Source organism: Cheilinus undulatus, linkage group 9 (assembly GCF_018320785.1).
Source record: "Cheilinus undulatus linkage group 9, ASM1832078v1, whole genome shotgun sequence".
In the NCBI taxonomy this organism is placed as follows: Eukaryota; Metazoa; Chordata; class Actinopteri; order Labriformes; family Labridae; genus Cheilinus; species Cheilinus undulatus.
The window spans coordinates 16,290,110-16,297,075 of record NC_054873.1 but is presented as its reverse complement, the minus strand read 5'-3'; positions in this window follow the sequence as shown (position 1 = coordinate 16,297,075).

The following is a 6,966-nucleotide window of genomic DNA, read 5'->3' as shown; positions in this document are numbered from 1 at the left end:
TGGAGTTTCCACAGTGGAATCATTACAGCAAAAAGCAGGTGTTTGGCATCTTGTCTGGCCAAACTGTTTGGTGTAAAATGTTGTGTTTGAAATGGTTGAAACTTTTCCCATGTTTGTAATATCACTTAAGGTTTTATAAAGTCATCTAATTTAAAGCTGGCATACATCAATGTATCAACACTGCTAATAGATGGTGCGATCTGGGTAGTGTAAATATATGCCATTAGTGGATTGTGTTAAATATAAACATTATTTTTGACATTTTTTATGGAGTGTGATTTGTTACAAAGCTCACAGAGGTGTGTAAAATGACAACATGAAAGCAATCAAAACAGTGGTAATACTAGTGATAATGTCAATATCACCAAATGTGACCCTTTGCAGCACTACAGGTTTAATGTTGTTTAGGTAAATGTTGTGTATAATTCATTTATTTATTAATTAACTTATTTGTGTCTATTTGAACAAAAAAAACTTATGGTAAAGAGCACAAAGAGTTGTGCGAATGTTACTGGAGACCGTTTTGTCTGAGATGATTTTTAATCAGTGATGTTTCCTACACATAGTCGCTATTTTGAACTCTCTCTTCTTAGAAGAGAAGTCCACGCATGTGCAAAACTTCTGAAATTTTCAGAAACATTTGGAGTGAAGCTGCATGTGTGAATCAAACCATCACAATTTTTTATCCCAGGTTTATTCAGAGTTTTCCTTGCCAGTTGTCTTTTAAAGTTTTGATGTACAGTCAGGCTAAGCTGATATGTCAATGCTGCAGGAAATTCAGGAAAATTCACTCAGAGCAAATGGGTGGGGTCAATGATATGTACATCACTCTGCTGAAGAGCAATGATGTGATTGTCGTGTTGTAGTGACACTGCTTTATACTGGTTGTTCTTTACTATACATATGTTGATGCTGTAATGTCTTATTACAGAAAGCATTGATATAAAGAAAAATAACTCACTTTTGTGTCACACTTCTTCTCACGCCATTGTCTTGTTTCTTTTACAAACATCCAGCTTCCAGAGACTCCAACCCTCCCGATGGACTGGGAAAGTCTCATAGTGTGATGTGCATGTGTGAACAGAGGTGCAGCCTGTCCTAAAATATTCTTAAAATTTACAGGAATGCGTGTGTGAAAACGGCTATAGTCAATATTTTTTTTCACTTTTTGTTAAAGTGCCAGAACACTTAAACATGAACGTGGTTGCATTCAGGTGAACTTAAAAAGTTTATGTGGCTTCATCATCAAAACTCAATCATTACAGGCAGAAAAGCTACTTTCTCCTTGAACAAGTTTCCATGGTTGTGTTCCCCAACAGGGAACAAGTCATTTAGGCCCCACAGTGCTGCACACTGACTGCCCCACTGTGTTAGCAGCCCTCTGCTGATTGACACAGACGTGGCAAGACAAGCTTTGTTGAGCTTCAAAGGAAACGTGCATCTCCCCCAACAACAAGATTAACACTGTTTGAATGCGACCTCAGCCACTCCAATTTCCTCCACCTGTGAGCGAGGAGGTCAGCGCATGCTGCTGTTTCTTGTTAAGGCCAAGTAGCAGATTTAAAGGTGGAGAGGAAGGGCTAGAGGTTTCTGGAAAATCTTGCAGGCATGAGAATTTGCCTTCAGATGTTTACTGTGTTCTTACAGAGTTGCAGACTTGCACTGTTTTTGTTCCTTACTTGGGGCATTCTTTGTGCATTTTATTGCCTGTAAATGCCTATTATCACTTTTCAACAGTACACCACTGCAAAGATAAGATAAAGGAGAATCAGACATGACAGGATGGTCTTTGTTAGACTACAAAGGGAGATGCCACATTTTTAACTGATAGATGTCTGCAGGAAGTGCTGCAATAGAGACAGTCTCAACTCAAAGTTCATATTGTAGAGTGAAAATGTGTTTCCAGTGACCTTTAATTATCTAAATGCAGGTATTCAGTTACATTAAACACATTATTTTTGTTTTCCTGAAGCTTACGTCATTGTTTTTAATCTTGGAAGTCATCAGCTGCATTTTTACAAGAGTTGTTTTTGAAGGAGTTTTTAGAGTTTTAGATTATTCAACTAGTTTTTTTGTTGGAATATTTAATGCCCATTGCATTGATTCCAGCAGGAAAAAAGCAAATTTAGTCCTTTTCTCATCTTATTGAGATGTGTGTAGAGTGTTATCTTACGTTAAATCTTGCCCTCCTATAAAGTCTAGCATGCAATCACCACTGAATCTTTGACTGTTCTTGCCAGAGGTGTGGACCTAAGTAGCATGACTTGGACTTGGGTCAGACTTGTGTCTGACTCAAGTCCAAGTCTTTGGATGACTTTTGATTGGCTTGACAATATCATAAAGGACTTACAACTCAACTTGGACTTAAACACAAACGACTTGTGAGTTCACTTGGACTTAACTGCTCTTAAAAGTGTGTAATCCAGTTCTGTGTGGGGCACTTTTTTGATCCTATTCCAGCTGGATTTCTCACCACTACCTGCTGATCCCACTGTAATTAAGCTTTATCACATTGGTCTTTTTTATTTTAAATCAGATTTTTTTTTTTAAATGAATCAAAAATGTTCTTGATATGTACAACTTTGATAGACTCACCCTGTTAAAATGGCATTTCATTTGGTGAATGATGCTATTCACTTGTTTAAGACTTAAAATATAAAGTTAAGGACTTTGGACTTGAACTGTCTCTTGCTTGTCTTTACTCACACCTTTACCCAGGACTCACTTGCCTTTACCCTGGACTGGTCTCAGAACTTGCCTGTCTTTAATTTGGACTTGGCCCAGAAAAGCAGCTAAACTGGAGAAGAAACTGAAAATCTTGCTGGGAGGCTTTCAGTCCAGAGCGGGCCTTTCCTTGACCTGGGCCTTTCCTGTTGTTACACAGGACTTCTGTTCTCAGGACTTAACCTGGTCCTTGCCTGTCTCTACCCTGGACATGACCCAGGATGTTGCTGTCCATACCTGGGACCTGACCTGTGACTTTGCCTATCTATACTCAGTACTTCACCCGGGACTTGTCTATCTTTACTCACACATTGACCCATGACTCGCTTGTCTTTACCCTGGACTGGTCTCAGAACTTGCCCTTCTTTTCCCTGGACATGACCCAGGATTTAGCTGTCTTTACCTGGGACCTGACCTGCAACTTTTCCCATCTATACTCAGTACTTTACCCGGGACTTGCCTATCTCAACTCAGTACTCGACCCACAACTTGTCTGTTTTTACCTGGGACTTAACCCAGGACTTGCCTGTCTTTACTTAGTACTTGATCCAGATTGCCTATCTCTACGTGGTATTTTAATCTGCCTTTCTGTTCTCAGTACATGACCTGGGACGTGTCTCTTGTGACTCAGGGCTTGAAAAGGGACTTCCCTGTCTTAAGCTTGGACATGACCAAAGACCTGCCTGTCTTGAACCAGGACTTGCCTGTTTTTACATAGGACTTGACTCAGGACTACACTGTCATTACTCCAGACTTCACCTGCAACTTCATTAATTGCTCGTGTCTTTACTTAGGACTAACATGACATTACTTAGTACTTGATCCTACTTGCCTATCTCTACCCGGTACTTTACCTGGGACTTGCCTGCCATACTCAGGACTTGACTCAGGTCTCTGTATGCATTCAGGACTTGACCCAGGACCTACCTGTCTCTACTAGGTACCTCCCCCAGCCACTTGCCTGTCTTTACTCTGGACTTGACCCAGGAATTGCCTGTCCTTATTTGGGACTACCAGGGACTTGCCTGTCTTTACTCAGGACTTACCAGGGGGCTTTCCAAACTTTCCTCAGGACCTGACCACAGACTTGCCTGTCTTTACTTGGGACTTGATTTGGTTCTTGCCTGTCTTTACCCAGAACTTGACTCGGAACTTGCCTATCTCGAGTGAGGACTTAATATGGGACTTGAGACATCCTGTTAATCTTCTCTCTTTACTCCCCATGGTAGGAATGAGAGGCATATAAAATATTCTACAGAAATAATCTGTCTTCTGGCTGATTAATCTAGTTTGTTAGTAGCTCAGATAGAAGCCTTAGTGTTTATTTCAGTCTGATTCACAAACAGTTGAACACAAAAACCTCCTTACAGGAGCTTTAAATACTGAAACTAAATTGTATAATATGAATAAGGAAGACAAATTCCTTTGAAGTCAAGCTAAAACTCACCATTTCATTATTCTATTCCAGTTCTTTAAATATTGATGCCACAGTTTAATGCTAATGAAGTCAAATGGCTGTCTGGAAGGTTAAAAGAAAACATACATAAATATAAATCGTGCATTTAAATGAGGTGAAACATTCAAATCACTGGTATGGTCTATTTGAGTTTGGCCTTTTAGGAAGTCTGTAAACAGAGTAATTACCAACAGAAAATGCTGACTGAAGCACACCATGATTGAGACAACACTCGTCACACAGTCAACTAAAACAGACCAGTCACTCGTTTATAACTGCCATATACTTGTGGGCTTCCCTGTGGCGTCCTGATATCAAGTCTTTGGTGATGTTTCTAGACCGACTAGACTGGTGGTGGAGACATATGGCTCTGATTAGACGATCATTTAACCTCTCTCTGTCATCATGCCCAGAGTCAGCAGACTGATTGAATTTGCAGAGGGCCTTAGTTGGTACAAAATGTTTATAATGCAGTCTAGCAATTATTTCTGCACGTCTTGCCAACTCTGGTAGACTCCTGAGTGTGTGTGTCTGTGGCTTGTTTATACCCAGCTCACTCTCACAGTTCATGATCACTTTGGCTGATGGTGAGCCCACATCTGTGGCACTGTTACAAAAGCTTTAATTCATTAACGTTGCGGGAAAATGCCTCATTTTCTTTGGTACAGCTGTGAACTTTAGTAACCTAGGAGAAAAATGGGCTCATTTGAGCGCTTGAAGGGCCCTTTAACATCAGCTACTGTATTAATAGAGGATTTTATGGAGGATGCAACATCAACAAGTAGCATGTAAACCATCTCTAAAATTTTGCATGTACAGCAACACATGTTTGCAGGCAGAGAAAATGAAAATACATATTTCACCTTATTTCTTTTAACTGAGGTCATCAAAAGATTTAAAAATACTACTGACATTTGTTCACTGTTTGCACACTATTCATGCTGATGATTCACATGGCAGAATGAGATTTCCTGTAACCATTAGTTTGGAGTAGACTTCTTGAGAAAGGCTTTCATAGCTTTCACATTACCTGGCAGGCAAGAATGGTTTCCTACTGCTGCCACCTACATGTTTAGTCTGCTTTTTCTTAATGAAATTAAGTTGTTATTCAACTAGATACACTAACTTGTGAGGAGAAAAGCCTGTCTTATCCTTCTGCAGGACACAATCAGAGAGAGAAAACCAGAGAGGAGCAAATAGCAGAATAATGCTGTTGGACACTCTGCTGTCCCTGTAGGTTACATTAGACAACAGCATCAAGCAGACTTCTCCTAATCCTGACATCAAATATTGGGTTAACTTGATTAAAGTATGACTATCTTTTAGCTAACATGACAGTGCCACAACACTGACTGACAGGTGACAGTGATCCTCAGATCCCCTTACAGTTAAGCAGCACTAGCTTATGTTTTTTGCCCTTCTCTTTACAAATACTGTCCATACTTTTGTAGACTCCTCCCAGCAGTGTAAGAAGAAGGAATCTCTGCTACTGTAGATACACAAATACCACAGAAGTGAACTTCTGGCTCAGACTTTTCTGGTTTTAGTGATTTGAATATCATCCCAGATGCTGTTTAAGGCCACAAAATTATTAAAAACTTGACATATAAATTAATATCTTAGTTTTTTTTGTAGTTGTCACACATTAACAACACAGTCTGGCTGCAGACTGTACATCCCTGACAGCCTTTTCCCCTTTCAGAATTTATTGTGGGGCTTTTTTGCCTTTACTAGAGGGAGATAGGATAGTGCAGACCTATTAAATCAGCGGCCCGGGGGCCACATGCAGCCCAGAACCAACCTCAAAGTGGCCCAACCTATGGTCATGCCTGAGATGCAAAGGGCAACCTGTCTTCCAAGTTTTCATAAATTCCCTCAGACCGTGAATGCAACACTCTGCTTAGCCTAGCAACAGTTTACCTACGATGCACTGCGTTGTTTTGAAGCGTGGCTAGCGATGCTGACAGAAGTAGCCCCAAAATACTGAGTATAAAACACATCCTTTTTAACTCTAGCTACAACTGTGCAAATTTTGTTTTTAATGCCCTTTAAGATAGGCCTGGGTAAGATGTGACCAAAATTATTATTTACAGAATTTCCTTTTATTTTTTCATTCTGTTTGTTTTATTTTTATTCAAGTGAAAAAAATACAAATCTAACATCCTCAGGTTATGTTCAAATACAGCTCTGTTGTTGTGTTTTATGCACTTTTTGATGTGCTTATGTCATGTTGCAAAATTTAAAAGTGAGACCATGAATAAAAAGTGCATATTTTTCATCAAATTGATCTGTATTGGTTCAAAACATGTCTGGCCCAGCTAAATTTCTTGATTATAAAATTTGGCCCAGTTGAATTTGTAATTGAATAGCCCTGCTGATAGAGCCGGAAACGCAGATAAGAGAGTGGGGAATGGCATATGGTAAGGGAGCCACAGGCCGCACTAAAACCCGCCTGCGCACATGGGGTAGGTCCTAACCACTAGGCCATCTGCACCCCCCTCTGACGGCCTCGCTCAGAGACCATTTATCTGAGATGCCATCTACTTCAAAATGTAAATACACTAAAACTTTTGAAATAAAACCAGATTAATCTTACGTTTAAGGTTAGCAAAGAGTTAAGCTAATAGGAATACCAGGAAATAAAACCCTCACCTGCAAAATCTAATCACGAAAGGTTAAATAAAGCGGAGTAAACAGTCTGCTCACAGGAACAAAGCTCCTCCTCCATGAAAACATTGAAAACAGCAAGCATAGCTTAAGTAGCTCCATTAGCTGTGTAAGCTACC